This window comes from Halichoerus grypus, chromosome 2 (assembly GCF_964656455.1).
Source record: "Halichoerus grypus chromosome 2, mHalGry1.hap1.1, whole genome shotgun sequence".
Lineage (NCBI taxonomy): Eukaryota > Metazoa > Chordata > Mammalia > Carnivora > Phocidae > Halichoerus > Halichoerus grypus.
In genome coordinates this window covers 157,389,811-157,405,652 of record NC_135713.1, presented here as the reverse complement: position 1 = coordinate 157,405,652, position 15,842 = coordinate 157,389,811, and the positions used below count along the sequence as shown (strand labels likewise).

At 41.6% G+C, this 15,842-nt stretch overlaps 1 long non-coding RNA gene across 3 annotated transcripts in view; it reads left to right on the top strand.

The window, feature by feature from the left end:
• Window positions 1–15,842, top strand: part of LOC118537385 (uncharacterized) — a 69,854-nt gene that overhangs the window by 4,218 nt on the left and 49,794 nt on the right. The window contains exon 3 of one of the 3 annotated variants that reach the window (XR_013446015.1): window positions 2,347–2,408. The exons of the other annotated variants lie outside the window; for them this stretch is intronic. This is a non-coding gene — a long non-coding RNA (uncharacterized LOC118537385). The remainder of the gene's footprint in view (window positions 1–2,346; window positions 2,409–15,842) is intronic. 3 annotated transcript variants of the gene reach the window in all.

The following is a 15,842-nucleotide window of genomic DNA, read 5'->3' as shown; positions in this document are numbered from 1 at the left end:
TAGATGTTCCACTCGAAGTGGGCTGCTTAGAGTTCACAAATCAGCCTCCTATGAGCTTGAAATCAGTTCCTCTGACCTGCTAATAGTTCCTCCGGGGTAGCTGGTAACATCAGGATAGGATCTGAGTCTAAGATCATGCCAATCAGATCCAACTGTAACTCAGATTCAGCTATAACCAGCTGCACTTTGGGATCTGTAACCGGCTGCACTTTTCCCTCTCAACTCCCCAGGGCTGCTTCCATACATGAGTTTTGGGATACCAGAAGGGAAAAGTGCAGAATGCAGAAAAAAGGAAAAAGCAGCAGGGAGATGCCTGATAGAATTCTGTCCACTGACATGGCCTTCTGCCTTCTTAAATAACATTCTAATTTTGTGAAGGAAAGCAAGATGCCCAGTTCCAGGAGGTGAATCCTGATCGCCTTCGGTCCATCAGAGTAATCTCGGTCACATTTCCCAGAGTTAACTCCGGAGATGGCCACGTTACACAGTCTGGCTCAAAAGATAGGAGTAATTTTGTTTACTGCTGAAAAAAAACAGGCATACCAAGGAAGGTGCTTTCTTTTTTTTCTTTCTTTTATTTATTTATTTATTTATTTTTCAACAGAGAGAGAGACAGCGAGACAGGAAACACAAGCAAGGGGAGTGGGAGAGGGAGAAGCAGGCCTCCTGCTGAGCAGGGAGCCCGATGCGGGACTCGATCCCAGGACGCCAGGATCATGACCTGAGCCGAAGGCAGACGCTCAACGACTGAGCCACCCAGGCGACCAGGAAGGTGCTTTCTTGGCCCTTTCCCTTTCATTCTCAGGAAGCAGGGCTGAGAATATAATTCCCGGCCCTGAGGCAGCCATATTTGCAGCTATGAAGTGACAAGTTTGAGGACAAGAAAACAGGCAGTGGAAGGCAGGGTGGAAGAAACAGAGCCCAGTTTTGGGGTGAAATTGTTGAGCCAGGGGTGCCTGGGTGGCTCAGCTGGATAAGGGTCTGCCTTCGGCTCAGGTCATGATCCCGGGGTCCTGGATTGAGCCCCATATCGCACACCCTGCTCATTGGGTAGCCTGCTTCTCCCTCTCCCTCTCCCACTCCCCCTGCTTGTGTTCCCTCTCTCTCTCGCTCTTTCAAATAAATAAAATCTTTAAAAACTAAAAAAAAAAAAAAAAAATTGTTGAGCCACTGCCCCAAGTCTGGAACGTCCATTGCAGACATATTGCTACAAGCATATTGTTATACTTGAGCTACTGTGTAGTTTCCTATTCTTCGCATCCTGGATGATCAATTCGACGAGTAGGACGGGGAGTTAAGCAAACTGGCATTGCAGTTTGCTGAGGACAGATGACGTGGAGAAGCAACTGGAATCATGTCAGATATCCGAAAAGCATGTCCTGTTCAACAAAAAATAAAATTTGAATATGGTGGCTGTTTCTAATTCGATATAAATCCACAGTGGTTTAAATAACACCAAAATAAAAGAAGCCGTTTTGTGCAGATGCGTTTCCTGTCCTTTTGCTTGTTGTTTTCTGTGCGCCTGACTCCTTTGATGATGTCAAAATTCCTGCTTCCCCACATCAGGAAAGCATTCCTTTCCTGGTCCCCTCCTCGGCATCCTAGGGCCTAGTGGGAGAATATAATGAAATGTTCCAAGAGTAGCAGGAAACAAATCCTTTGGGGCACTATTCATTGAGAAAATCATAACCCACTGAGAGCATCCTTAAACACACATTTTCTATTAGCTACTAGCAACTCCTAAAAATGGTTCTTGCGTATTTTGGTTAGGTGACCTGTCAATATTATGAAAATAGAGAATTCCAAAGTACAAGGAGACCTGCTAAAGGCAAATTAATAAGAATCCCAAAGAAGTTATTCTCACAACAATTATTCATTTATAAGCTACCAGGAAAGCATGGACATCACATCTTTTCTAAAATGAGTTACCAATTCTAGGGGCACCTGGGTGGCTCAGTCAGTTAAGCGTCTGCCTTTGGCTCAGGTCAAGACCCCGGGTCCTGGGATCGAGCCCCGCATCGGGCTCCCTGCTCAGCAGGAAGCCTGCTTCTCCCTCTCCTGCTCCCCCTGCTTGTGTTCCTTCTCTCTCTCTCTGTCAAATCAAATCAATCAATCAATAAAATCAGTTACTAATTCTCATCTGTGGACTTTCCTTCTCCCTGCATTTTTACCTTTAAGGCAGTCAAGAGCAGAAAATGAAGATGTTGTTACCTTTTTTGAAATAAAGATCAACGCATGTTTGCAAAAACATGTCATTGATTTAGTACCTCCTGTGTATTAAATGTTTTGTTGCAGCGTCTCATTCACTTCTACAAGAACCCCAATATGTGTTGTTCCCATTTTTAGATGAGAAGAGCTTAAGACCATCAGAGGTTAAATAGTTTTCCTCAAGTTCACGCAGCTTGAAAGTAAGTGCCACAACTAGAATTTAAACCTTTCTAATTCCATGTGTTCTTAATCCAATCCTGGACTGTCTCCCATATTTTATATATTATGGAGCCCTCATTATCTGGTGTTTTTTCATACCAGTCTAGAGTTTCACATTTCATCAAACTAGTGAAGTTCTTGAAGTTCAGCCTCAAAAAACTACTTGATTTTACATTTTCTGACTTGGGTTCAATTTCCTTTGACCTCGGTTTCCATATTTATAGAACAGGAATACTAATACCAGGTCTACCACTTAAATTACATTGCACTTTCAATACTTAATGAGAATTCACGTCTGGACACCTTCAAATAATATTCATTCTGGAGGTCTACCTAAGACCTACTGAATCAAAAAATCTTTGGGGGTGGGCCTGGGAATCCAGTTAATGACTTCGTTATTTTATAAAAATCATATAAGCTTTGTATTAAAAATGTCAGGAGGACAGAAAAAGAAAGCATTTCCAGGAGAGAGAGCTACCCAAGGAAGGCAATGGGGGAGTGGGGAGGGAGATGATGATATAACCTATTTATTAGATTCTTCCTGTGTGCCAGAAGTTACGTATCTTATCCCATCTCATCACGTTTCACCTTCTCAGCAGTCTTCTAACAAATTATTATCCACATTTTGTAGATAAAGTAATTGAAGTTCATAGTCTTTGGGAAATCTGTATTCATTTCCTAGAGCTTCCATAACAAACTGTTGGCTTAAAACAGTTGTGTATTGTCTCCCAGTTACGGAGGCCGGAAGTTTGAAATCAAGTTCTCAGCAGGGGCCATGTTCCTTCTGAAGCCTCTAGGGGAGGACCTTCCTTGCCTCTTTCAGCTTCCGACTGATCGCTCCAGGCATTCCATTCCTTGGCTTGTGGCAGTGAAACTCCAATCTCTGCCTCTGTCTTCATGTGGCCATCGTCCTTCCGTGTCTATGTCTGTGTCTTCACATGGTGTTCAATGTGTGCGTGTGTCCAATCTCCCTTTTCTTATAAGGACACGAGTCATTGGATGAGGGCCCACCCTAATGACCTCATCTTCATTTGATTACATCGGCAAAGACCCTGCTTCCAACTAAGGTCATGTTCATGGGTACTGGGGAATAGGACTTCGACGTATCTTTTTGGGGGACACAATTCGACTCATAACACTGCCCCAGATATAGTGGCTGTTGACGTGTGGAACTAGGTTCAAACTTAGGTGATGCCAGGATCTCTCCCCTTGGCCTGTCAGCCAGGACACATACCATCTCACTGAATGCACAGGGGAAATTTTAAAGCAATGCCTTGAGAAAGGGGAGAAAAAATCTTGCAACTATTCCGTAAAAATTTATTTACAAGAGGACAAAACTTTGGGTTGGTCTCAGACATTTCCTCTGCAACAGTTAGATGCCAAATGACTCCACGGGGTTTTGAGGTGGAAAAATTTATGGGCTAAGAACTTGATACTCAGCGATTTGTCTTTCAGTGGGACAGGCGGACGTTCTTAGAAACGCAAGGGCTCAGAAAATATTCCACTTGTTGAAAAACTATTTGAAGATACATTCCAGTGGCTCACAGGGTTTGGGATTATATAGACCACAAAACATTTCAAAAATAATTCAGAAACCAACACAGCATTGCCAACTTTTAACCTTGTAAAGGCATTTAAAACAAATCAAACTACCATCTAGTGTACATAGAATTGCTCCATAAAAGATAGATCGTTTTAATGCCAAAAATATTAAAAGGGTATAATCTGATAGCTATTTAAATTGAATAGTTTTGCTTTATGAAAAAGAAAATACTCATATGTGATATATTTGACCCTAGAGTTAGTGAAGAACTTTTTTCACAGATAAGATCTCATTCATGAATGGGTGTTTGAAAAGCAGGAACTGACAGGAACACAGGGAAGGACATCAACTGAGTGCTGGCTAGCATTCGTGATTTATGCAACTGAGGGAAAAATATTATTTGAAACTGAACGTAATCATTTCCATTTTCTAAGGAAAGTTTCAGTGGGAAAATAAATCTTGGGAGTGCTACTCCCTTCCACATGCAGAGGATGGTGGAGGGTAGAGAAGGAGATAACTTGCTCCCTCACTCAACATCTGGGTTTCCACTTAGTTTTTCCAAGTTCTCATGAAAATATTCATGAAAGGACCACTAGTCTAAAATGATGGCTTGCACTCACACATTTAATTAATTCTCCCCCGCCCCCCAGATTTTCTATGAAAAGAACATGTGTGCATGTGAAATCAGGGGTTAGTGCCCACTTGGCTAGAATTTCTAAGAACTCCTGCCATTTAGAGTATGTAGGTGAAACCAGATTGAGAAAAGAGCCCATCAGTCCATGATTCATGACACAGAAAGGGCAAGACTCACGTCCGGAGAACGAGGGGTGGGGGGCCACAAAGCAAAATTCAACCAATCCCTCCCTCCCCGGACTTAGAGCTAGAGGGCCCGGGAACCAGGACAAACAATCTGGGAGTGAGTGTATCAGGTACAGACACAGAGGCTGCTTGATGCATTCACTCACCTTTCTACTTGGCATGAGTTGCTTGGCTCAGGAAAGGAGGGCAGCAGCAAGAGGGGCTTAACACAGAGGAAGTGGGGTCTGCTGCCCCTGCAGCTTGGGCGAGTGTGAGCTAGAACTGCAATCCGGAAGAGAAGCTTTTAGGCACGGCAGTGAAGTTCCTACTTTATATCTGTCCCCTCCTCACCGGCTAGGCAAATGGAGATCCTATCCCTATCCGGTAGAAATTAAAATTATATATAGAGCTACCCTATGACCCAGCAATTGCACTCCTGGATATTTACCCCAAAGACACAGATGTAGTGAAAAGAAGGGCCATATGCACCCCAATGTTCATAGCAGCAATGTCCGCAATAGCCAAACTGTGGAAGGAGCTGAGATGCCCATCAACAGATGAATGGATAAAGAAGATGTGGTCCATATATACAATGGAATATTATTCAGCCATCAGAAAGGATGAATACCCAACTTTTACATCAACATGGATGGAACTGGAGGAGATTATGCTGAGTGAAAGAAGTCAAGCAGAGAAACAATTATCATATGCTTTCACTTATTTGTGGAACATAAGGAATAGCATGGAGGACATTAGGAGAAGGAAGGGAAAAATGAAAGGGGGGAAATCAGAGGGAGAGATGAACTATGAGAGACTATGGACTCTGAGAAACAAACTGAGGGTGTTAGAGGGGAGGGGGGTGTGGTGATGGGTTAGCCCAGTGATGGGTATTGAGGAGGGCACGTACTGCATGGAGCACTGGGTGTTATACGAAAACAATGAAGTGTGGCTCACTACATCAAAAACTAATGATGTATTGTGTGGTGACTAACATAACATAATAAAATAAAATTTAAAAAAAGAAATTAACATTACGGCAAATGAAAATGCAATTGGTTCTCTTATCACAATAACAAGAGACACGTCAATACTTACTGAGGAAGGAAGTTGCAACCTTTCCTAAGGGACTATACTGTGGTAACAAAATAAATCTGCAAACCTGTGTAGCTTGACACAAACCAAAGGTTTCTGTCTTGCTCACTTAAAGCTTGACGCAGGCCGGGTGACTTCAAGATTGCCATCCTCCAGGCAGTGACTCAAGGATCTAGGCTGGTTCCACCTTGTGATTGTGACTCCACCACTCTCAAGATGTGGCCTCTATGGTCGTCACCTTAGCGGAAGAGAGTGTGAAAGACTCACATATGCTCTTAATTCCCTCTAATCGGAAATGGTAAATGTCTCTTATGTTCCCAGCTCATGGCTCAGAACTAATCGGATGGCCCCACCCAACATAACTATAATGTATGAAAAGACATACCATCTTTCTGTATTAGGAGAAATAATAATTGTCCTGCTGTTAATTCTCTCCAATATAATCTATGGCTGTAACATAATCCTAATGAAGTGCCTAATAAAATGATTCCAAAGTGTTTCAGGAAGAATAAGCCAGCAAGAATAGCAAAGAAAAGTCAGGATGGAATGGAATGGAATGGAATAAGATAGGGCTCCCCATTAAGGTATTATAACATAGTGGAAAGGGCCCAAGAGCTAAAATAATTTGGTGGTACTTGCCCAAGAATAGATAGCAAGATCATTGAAAAAGAGTGAGAAGTCCGAGAACAGACCAAAGACTATATAAGTATTTCACATATTAAATAAGGGAGATACATTAAATCAGTATGGAAAAGAGTGCTTATTTAAATTTAAATTCCAGTTTTTATTATTTAAGTTTTTATTTAAATTCCAGTTTGTTAACATACAGTGTAATATTAGTTTCAGGTGTACAATGTAGTGATTCAACCCAGTGCTCATCACAACAAGTAAGAGTGCTTATATTAAAAACAGTGTAGGGGAGTGCCTGGGTGGCTCAGTTGGTTAAGCGTCTGCCTTCAGTTCAGGTTATGATCTCAGGGTCCTGGGATTAAGCCCCATGTCGGGCTCTCCTCTCAGCGGTGAGTCTGCTTCTCCCTCTCCTTCTGTGATCTCTCTCACTTTCACTCTCTCTCAAATAAATAAAATCTTTAAAAAAATATAAAAATAAAAACAGGATAGGGACCACTGAATTATCCCTTGGGAGAAAAAATGTCATGTCTATTTCTCACACTATTCTCTGAAATTTATTTTGGGTGGATTAAAATTTTTAAATAAGTTAATAGAAGAAAATATAGACTTGGGAAGGGTAGTCTAAGTACAACTTAAATCACAGAATCCATAAAGAGAAAGATATATGCATTTTTTAACCTAAAAATTTAAAACTTTTCTGTGTTCCAAAGAGCAAATCAAGTGAAAAGGCAATCAAAAATGAGGAAAGAAATTGCATCGCATAAGACAAACAAGGAAATACCACTATTAAAATGTGAACAGCCTTAAAGATAAATACTAAATGCAAATACATATAAAAACTATATCAACAGAGAAGAAGATAATATAATTTTCAATAAACATGATAGGGCTCCTGGGTGGCTCAGTCATTAAGAGTCTGCCTTCGGCTCGGGTCATGGTCCCGGGGTCCTGGGATCAAGTCCCCCATTGGGCTCCCTGCTTGCAGGGGGCCTGCTTCTCCCTCTCCCGCTCCCCTGCTTGTGTTCCCTCTCTCACTGTGTCTCTCTTTGTTAAATAAATAAATAAAATCTAAAAAAAAATAAAAATAAAAAAATAAACATGATAAAACTTCAATATCATTAATGTAAGAGAAGTACAAATTCCAAGAAAAAAAAGTGATATAGTGCTCTACCTATTGAATTGGCAAAGATAAAAAAAAGAATAATCATCACTCAGTGCTGTTAGAGTCTAGGATGATGAAGGAACGTAATCTTGAATACTCTCTCTGGAAAGCGGTTTGTATTAGAAGCCTCAAAAAGTTCTAATCTGTGCATTCTACTTCAAAGGATTTATCCTGAGGAAATAATGATGGATTTGTAGAAATAATTATCTATTAAAATATTTATCCAAGCTCAGTTTCAGGAACAAAAATGTGAGAGCAGCCTGAGTATTCAGTTCTTGGTAAATATCCAATAATATGTCTTGACTGAATAAATTGTTTTATGTCCATATGTGCAGACGTTGTAAATATTGTTGTAAAGGTTGTTTATAGGCATTAAAATGTTCATAGGCTCTTTTTGAATGAACAATGCAAGTTACCTACAGTATGTTCCTATTTTAATTCTGAAGAGTTTATATATGCATTAAAAATTCTAGAAGCATATGTTCAAAATTAGCAGTGGTTCCTTCTGGTTGGTAGAATTAAGGCAATTTTAAATATTCCTTTTGATTGTCTGTATTTTAAAACACATTATACAATAAGCATGCCTTAATTTTAAAAAATGGACAAGGTAGAGGGGAAAATAATTGTGGGACCCCTGGAGGGCCCCCTGCCAAGATCCAGAACGTGGATCAACAAAAGAGAATAACTGTTTTGCCCTTATGGCTCCCTAAAAACACATAGTTCAGAGTTGGCTGCATACTTTGTGGTAGCTTTGTATTCCCAGGGCTGAGTTTTGCAAACAAGCTTAGCAAAGTACAGCGTGTGCCCCTTCAGGTGGTTTTTGGAGCTCCTCAGGTATGAGTAACACTAGCTCATTTATCTTTGGATGAGTTTGTGTGGAGGGCTGAGGTGATGACAGAGCCTGAGCTGAGAACAATGTTTATTTATATCTGCACACAATAATTCATGTCTCTCTAAATGTAGGACTCTCTCCTAATTTGCTCACAGTTTGCAAACATTTGCTGTTCTCTCCACTGGTGATCCCTCGTTTGGTTTGGCTGGGCTTGAGCAAATGGTGAGGAACATGACAGTAAATGTTGCTGAATGCTGTAATTCATTCATGGAAAGGGAACATTTGCTTATACTGATATATGCTGGAAACGCTGAGATCTCTAGACTTGTGTTTTGCACCTTGACAACTAATTAATATCTGCAGGGTTTGTTCTCAAAGATGTTTTTGACTCTGTGTGTGTGTGTGTGTGTGTGTGGCCAGTTGGGGTCCTCCACAATGTCCTGGTTAGGTGCTGAGCCTTTTGCTGAGCCTATGGAATACCTTTACAGAATGAAAATTCCTATGAGCCTAGGTTTACTATGGAAATTTTCAAATATGTAAAAAGCAAAGAAATTCATATAATGACCCTCCTCAGATATGGGTAGGGGTAATTGCTTCAGCAACCATCAACGCATGGCCAATCTTATTTTCTTTATAATCCCAACCACCCTCCCACACCAACTGTTAGATGCTGCTGAGGTGGAGTTCAAGTCAGAAGTCTTAGACTCTAATAAGTAACTGTGAATTGTAGGGTGAGAAAGAACAGAGCAGAGGAGTTGGGAATCAGGTAGACCTGATCTGAATTCAGGCCTAACCACTACAATTTGCTGGTTGATTGATCTTAGGCCACTGGACTTTTCTGACCTTCCTATGTAAAATGGAATTATAGTGTATAATTTATAGGACAACTAAGTTAAACGCATGGTACCTGTAAAGTACCAAGCACCATTCTTTGTATCCAGCAGGTACTTAATTATTATTTTATTACTCTTTCAATTCCTCTCTCTAGAGTAGAACATCTAAAGTATAGAAAGTCCTCTACAATATTAAAGTTCCCAAATAGGCCAATGAAGAGTCATGACCCATTTGCTGAGGTCATTAGTCACGAATGAGTACCTTTTGAGAGTAAAATCTGCAACTGGCCATTATATTTAGCATAAGCTGCTGCCTTCTCAGTGTAAATGGTGAATACATGCATACCAACATTATCCAAAATTTCACCAACATTGGCCTGAACAAATGAAAGGAAATCCCCCCATTAGCTAGCCATTTATTTGGGTTAATTCTATAGACACAAACAAGGCAATCACTGTGTTCTCATTAGCCGAGTCAATGGGGTTTTCAGCCTTGGTTGTCAACCTTTCAGCAAGGAAATGCAAAACAGAGCATGTATGTTTCAGTGGGAAGCTAGGGTGTTAGGGAAGGTAGGAAGCCTGAGAAGCTACTTCTCAGGGTGGTTTGACCTACAAATGAATTGAGGTGGGGTGAGATTGGGGTGCAGGGACAGTGGGGCTTTGAATAGCTGGGGGAGATATGGGAGCATGATTTGCCTGGATAATGTGTGCTGAATAGGAATAAAAGTCACCGAACTTGGCCCCAAGGAATACCCTGGATAAATGTTAACATGTATTCCATTCTGGTTCAGGGTCTGTGTGAACACAGTGAAAACTTCTAGCTCAAAATCAAGAGTAAGGTATTTTGGAAGAGGCCCATTCATTTCTTAACCATTCTTCCCAATTAATTTCTGATCTGAAGCAAGTCACTCTGCCCTAATAAGTATTCTTCTTATCATCTTGGCTTTGAGAAATGGGTTTGTCGCTCGTGTTGAAAGGATACATGTGTTATTAATTGTGCTTGTGGTTGCCACAGAAATGTGCTACTTAGATCTCCTTTGAGGAAGAACCTGCCGTTCACCTGTAAGGAGTGCAGTTAGCTGACAGCCTCCGATGCTGACACCTGCAGGATCCAACCCAGCTTTTGAGCTGACACCATATTCTTTCTATTTTTTTTTAAGATTTTATTTATTTATTAGAGAGAGAGAGAATGTGCACTGAGCTGGGAGGAGAGGGAGAAGGAGTTTCCCCTTGAGCAAGGAGCCCAACGCAGGGCCTGATCCCAGGACCATGGGATCATGACCTGAGTAGAAGGCGGACGCTTAACTGACTGAGCCACCCAGGCATCCCCACCATATTCTTTCTAGAAATGTCCCAACCAGTGACTAAGCATGGCATGAGTACTAGGGCTTGGCCATTTCTGCTGGATGTGGGGCTCTTCCAGGGCTCCCCATTGGATTAACCTAACCCTTGTCAAATCTGTATCATAATCTGAGGCTTTCCCTGGGCGTCCTGCTTCCCTCCTCTTTCTTCCTGAGAGTCAGATCTCCATCAGGATCTCTAAGCTTTCTCTGTCCAATTCTGCTTCCTGCCCCTTTTATTTTTCACAGGTATCCCACCCCTTCCACTAACCAGCTCGCAATCCTAACTCCGTTTCAGAGGATCCACCTGACACATGTGGTGTGACACCTGCCTTCCAAAATTACAAGGAACTATCTCATTTAGAAACAAGATAGTAGCAAACTCCAAACGTAAATGCTTAAATTGCAAAAGTTTATGCCATGTGCAAAAACAGCCATATTTTAAAAAAAACAACTTCGCGTGGTGATAGTATTCTTTCATCCTGGATCTAACATTTCAGAGTTTTCCTTACAAGCCCCATATTTCCCTTGGCCATGTCTTTTGTGACCAATTAGACAATGACATTATTCCTTCCTGGCCTTCTTTCCAGAATGAAGACTATGATTCTTTCGTTCTACCCTTATCAATCAGTGCCTTGACCTTTTAACTTTTCCAAGTATGCATTTCTTGAAGGTTTTCAAAAGTTTTCTTTAAAGTGATGTCTTACATAGAATCAAGACAAGAGAAGTCTCTGTGTTGAAGTTATCTGAGTCCATGTGTCACAGAACACACACACACACACACACATACACACACATCTTAGTGATTCTGCTTCTCTGATGGAAACTTACCTGATACACAGTAGACAACCCAACTTTGGAATGGCGGTCCCATCGCATCATGAGGGACTCAGCCCCCTTGTCTTCTAGCTCAACCACCCTTATTACAAGAGCTTCAATCCTCAAGATCCCAAGGTAGAGACCTCATACTGCAGTCATCATTTCCTGTTCCAGGAAAGAGAAGGGGAAGAAGAAAAAGCCAAAAAAGGGGGGCTTTCCCCCGATGTTTCACTCAACAACCACCATTTACATCCTTCCTCTTTTTCCCCCAAATTCAAGAGCGGTCGAGAAGTGGAGTTGTTTAATGTGGTCACTTCTGAGGATTTCAATTACCAAGAAAATGAGACATGGATGGTGGAAAGTTGAATGTCCATCTCTGCGAGAGATGGGAAAGGGGTGTAGCCCCAAACTTGGGAACATGAAATCCCGAAGTCTAAACTACATCTCTGTGTACCTTCAAGGAGCAGCTAATGGAATAGAGTAGAAGAGCAGGGCATAACATGGACTCCATATAAGTGTGCAATGGAAATTAGATGTCTAAGACTGATGTGGAGGACCGGAAATAATTTCTGGGCAGTTTTTGTAAAGGGGAGGATACACTTACCTGGGCAAAGTTTTCTGGAAGAGGTCACTTTACACCCTGATTTCAAGAAGTTTAAGGATGTAGCAGAGTGGAAAGACTATTGGGGATGACGAGAATGTGGCAGGGGGTGGGGGTGGGGGACCGAAGAAAACAAAAATAAAAATAAAACATTTCTGATTTGAAGTTGGTGACGAATGGATGCTAGTGACGATTGTTTTGAATGGCGTACTTTCGATTTCAGGGTCTGTGTCTGAATCCGGATGCACATGAGATGTGCATTTCTGTAAAAGTGAAAAGTAATGTGGATTTTTCCTTGTTTTCGACTTGTAAACCAGAAAGATTTTTGTTGTTGTTGTTGCTGTATACGGAAGACTTTTAAACAGAACACATTTTTTAAAAATCCATATTAGAAAAAATATATATATCTTAACTCAGAAACAAACTTTATAACACTTCTCAAGACTTTTCCAGGACTGTCCCCTTCAAATAATAACTAGGGCAAATCTGGTATAAAGGCTGGAGAGCTGAAGAAAGTTTAGAAGAGGAGCCAAATAGGAAAATTACTGTATTAATTTTTTTCATTCATTTCTTCCAACTATTGCTTCATAGAGAAGAATGCCAGAGACCTTTATTTACCATGCCTGTATTTATTTACCATGCTGCTGCTTTTAAAATGGGTCAAGATGTCCTATTTTGTTTTAAACATCTTTTTTTAAATACAATTATGCTTTTCCATTTGGGCTCAAAACTAGTTTGTTTCTTTAAAATGAGAAGACAAACATGGTGAGCTTAGGTAACTTAAGATGCTTTAAGCATCGACAAAAGAATCGGTACGTCATACAGATTATGAATTTATCCACAAACTATAAAATATTTGTCCTATTAGAAAACTTTGTCTAGGGCGCCTGGGTGGCTCAGTCGTTAAGCGTCTGCCTTCGGCTCAGGTCATGATCCCAGGGTCCTGGGATCGAGTCCCACATCGGGCTCCCTGCTCAGCGGGAAGCCTGCTTCTCCCTCTCCCACTCCCCCTGCTTGTGTTCCTGCTCTCGCTGTCTCTCTCTCTGTCAAATAAATAAATAAAATCTTAAAAAAAAAAAAAAAAAAGCTTTAAAAAAAGAAAACTTTGTCTAGCATGTAAGGATGTGTTCAGGATATCTCCACTATTTAGTATCAGAAAAATCTGAATTTGCTTAAGAATTCCTTAAATGTTGTTTTAGAGAATTACACTGTTTAAAAAAAACACACACACAAGAAACCAAAAATGTTTTTCTAAGGAACTACATCGTTTGCCAAGTTAAGAAATATGCACTTAGTGCTGATTAAAAGCATGATGTTATGTAGTATTAGAAATCTCCGTCTCAGAATAAACAGTGGTGCCTGACTGGGCAGAAGAAAGTGTAGCAGGTGTAACTCTCAGCCTACAAATACAGGGAAGCAAGAAATGTATCCTCTTTTATTCAATTTATTTTCTTTTTCCTTTAACCACTTACCTTGTAGCCCAAGGTTCTATTCTACCATGATGGAGGAAATTTAGACTCAATCAACTCTGGGTCCACTGTCCTTTGCACTGTCCCCCCAGTCCCCCCAAATACTGGTAAGCTTATCTAATAAGAAGGTGGACATTTGTCAGGGGGAGGAGTGACAGGTCAGAGAAAAGCAGGTATTCATCATTTGAGTTCTGGTTACAATTTTGGTTTTTTCCAGCTAGGCTCTTCTGTCCGTGCTCTCTCCTTCCTCCATTTCCTTGTCTGTGAAGTTCATAGTGGAGCTGTTTCTCCATCCTTCTGCAAGGCGCCTTGTGACGCAGCAGTTTCTTTGCTGTTCCTGCAAGATGTGTGTTGCTTCTGCCTAGATATGTCCCATAACCATTTCTTCTCTTCAGTCTTCCTGTCTTCCCAGGAATCTATATGGGGATTGCAAATCTAACTCCTCTCCTTACCTCCTGACCTTCCTGGGCCCGATTTAAGCGCAGGAAACAGAGCCTCTTGCTCAGGAACCACCCTCTCCCTAGGTCTCTGTGAGCACATATATATATATATATATATATATATATATATATATATATAGCCTTTGTGCAAATCAGAAAAAGGCACCCATCTGGATGGTCCAAATAGGAAACAGTGTGCCCTGTGGGTGGATGAAGCCATGCAGACTTACTGCTTAGTGAGCCGAAGTACCTTTGTGCAAAGAAAAAGGCCTCCTTCTTCTGGCGGAGGGGTGAGGGGAGAGGGTTAGAAATAGAACGGACATCCCTCACCCACGATCTCATTGCTTCTCCCATCACAGGGAAGGAAGTTTTCCAAAATCTATGCTTTTGGAATACAGGTATTTGAAGCTCAATAGCCAGAAACAGATTCCTTTTTCTTTCCTTTTTCCCCCCCTTATAATACGTCACTCTCTAAGGCTAACAACCCAGAGTCACGTCTGCTGCATTAATGTGTGTGTGTGTGTTATGGGGGGTGAGGGGAGCCGGTCAGGCAAAATCTGCCGATCTCTTAGTCCTTCCAGGCAGTTGGAATTCTAATCTGGCAAAGAGAAAGGATACATTTCTTTTCTCCCTTCATCCGGGACTGAAACATTTGGAAGGGAATGAAAACAACTCTGACAGAACCCATCGCAACTTTCTGTGCAAGGCAAACACAGATTCTCCCCGTGTCAGGTGGGGTCAGCGGAACCATCAGCACGCATTTGGCCAATAGTTGTAAATTAGGGAATGGGATCAGTTAGCCCCATGGAAGTTGCCTCGTGGACGTGAGTACCTGTGGGGAATGAGATATACGTGAAACCCACCCTAACAGCTCTCAATAGTTCATAACATGGTAATGCATTTTGTTTATTTTTCCCATGTCTTATGGTCAACACAATTAATAATCTTGCTCTCGTCAAGGATTACGATGAATGAGTCCAGCAACAGGGGAATACGTACCTGACTGTGATTATTTTCAGATTTTGAGGGAAATAGGCAGATTCTGCCAGAAGTTTATCCCTGTGACAGACTTGGAAGCATGTGTAAATCTCATAATTCCGTTTTGGCACTGGATTAGGCTCAAAGAAGCATGTGCATATCCTGAGATTATTTTTTTAAAGAGTAAGAAAATAAAGCTTCGAAAACACATGCGACTTGTAAAAAAAACACCTGCTTGTTCTGTTGCCAGTCCATGACAACGCTCACAAGTGAATAGGCACGTTTTCACTCGTTCTTCAGCTACTTGATGCCCAGCTCAAACTTCTGGAAAGATATGCAAATGTTTATATCAGTGTTTCTCATCCTTCAAATGCATATGAGCCCCCTGGGGAATTTTTTTTTAATTAATTAATTTTTAAGATTTTATTTATTCATTTGAGAGAGAGAGACAGAGATAGCGAGAGACAGCACGAGCAGGGAGGAGAGGGAGAAGCAGATTCCCCGCTGAGCAGGGAGCCTGATGTGGGGCTCGATCCCAGGACCCTGGGAACATGACCTGAGCCGAAGGCAGATGCTTAACCGACTGAGCCACCCGGGTGCGCCCCACTCCCCCCGGGGGAATTTATTATACAGATTGTGATTCAGTAGGTCTGGGGTTGGGGTCCGAATTTCTGCATTTCTGACAGGCGTCTCGGTGATGCCAAGGCTCCTGGATGGTGGACCACACTTTCAGTAGCAGGGTTTTATATGGTTAGAAGATTAAAAGTGTTGCTTCACTGGGAATTCCAGGTGATCTCAGGTTGGCCTCCTCCTCCATCTCACCCACCCTGGTTCCAGTGGGTGGGGCCTCTCCTGGTGCTAGGAGGGGGTTGTGCATC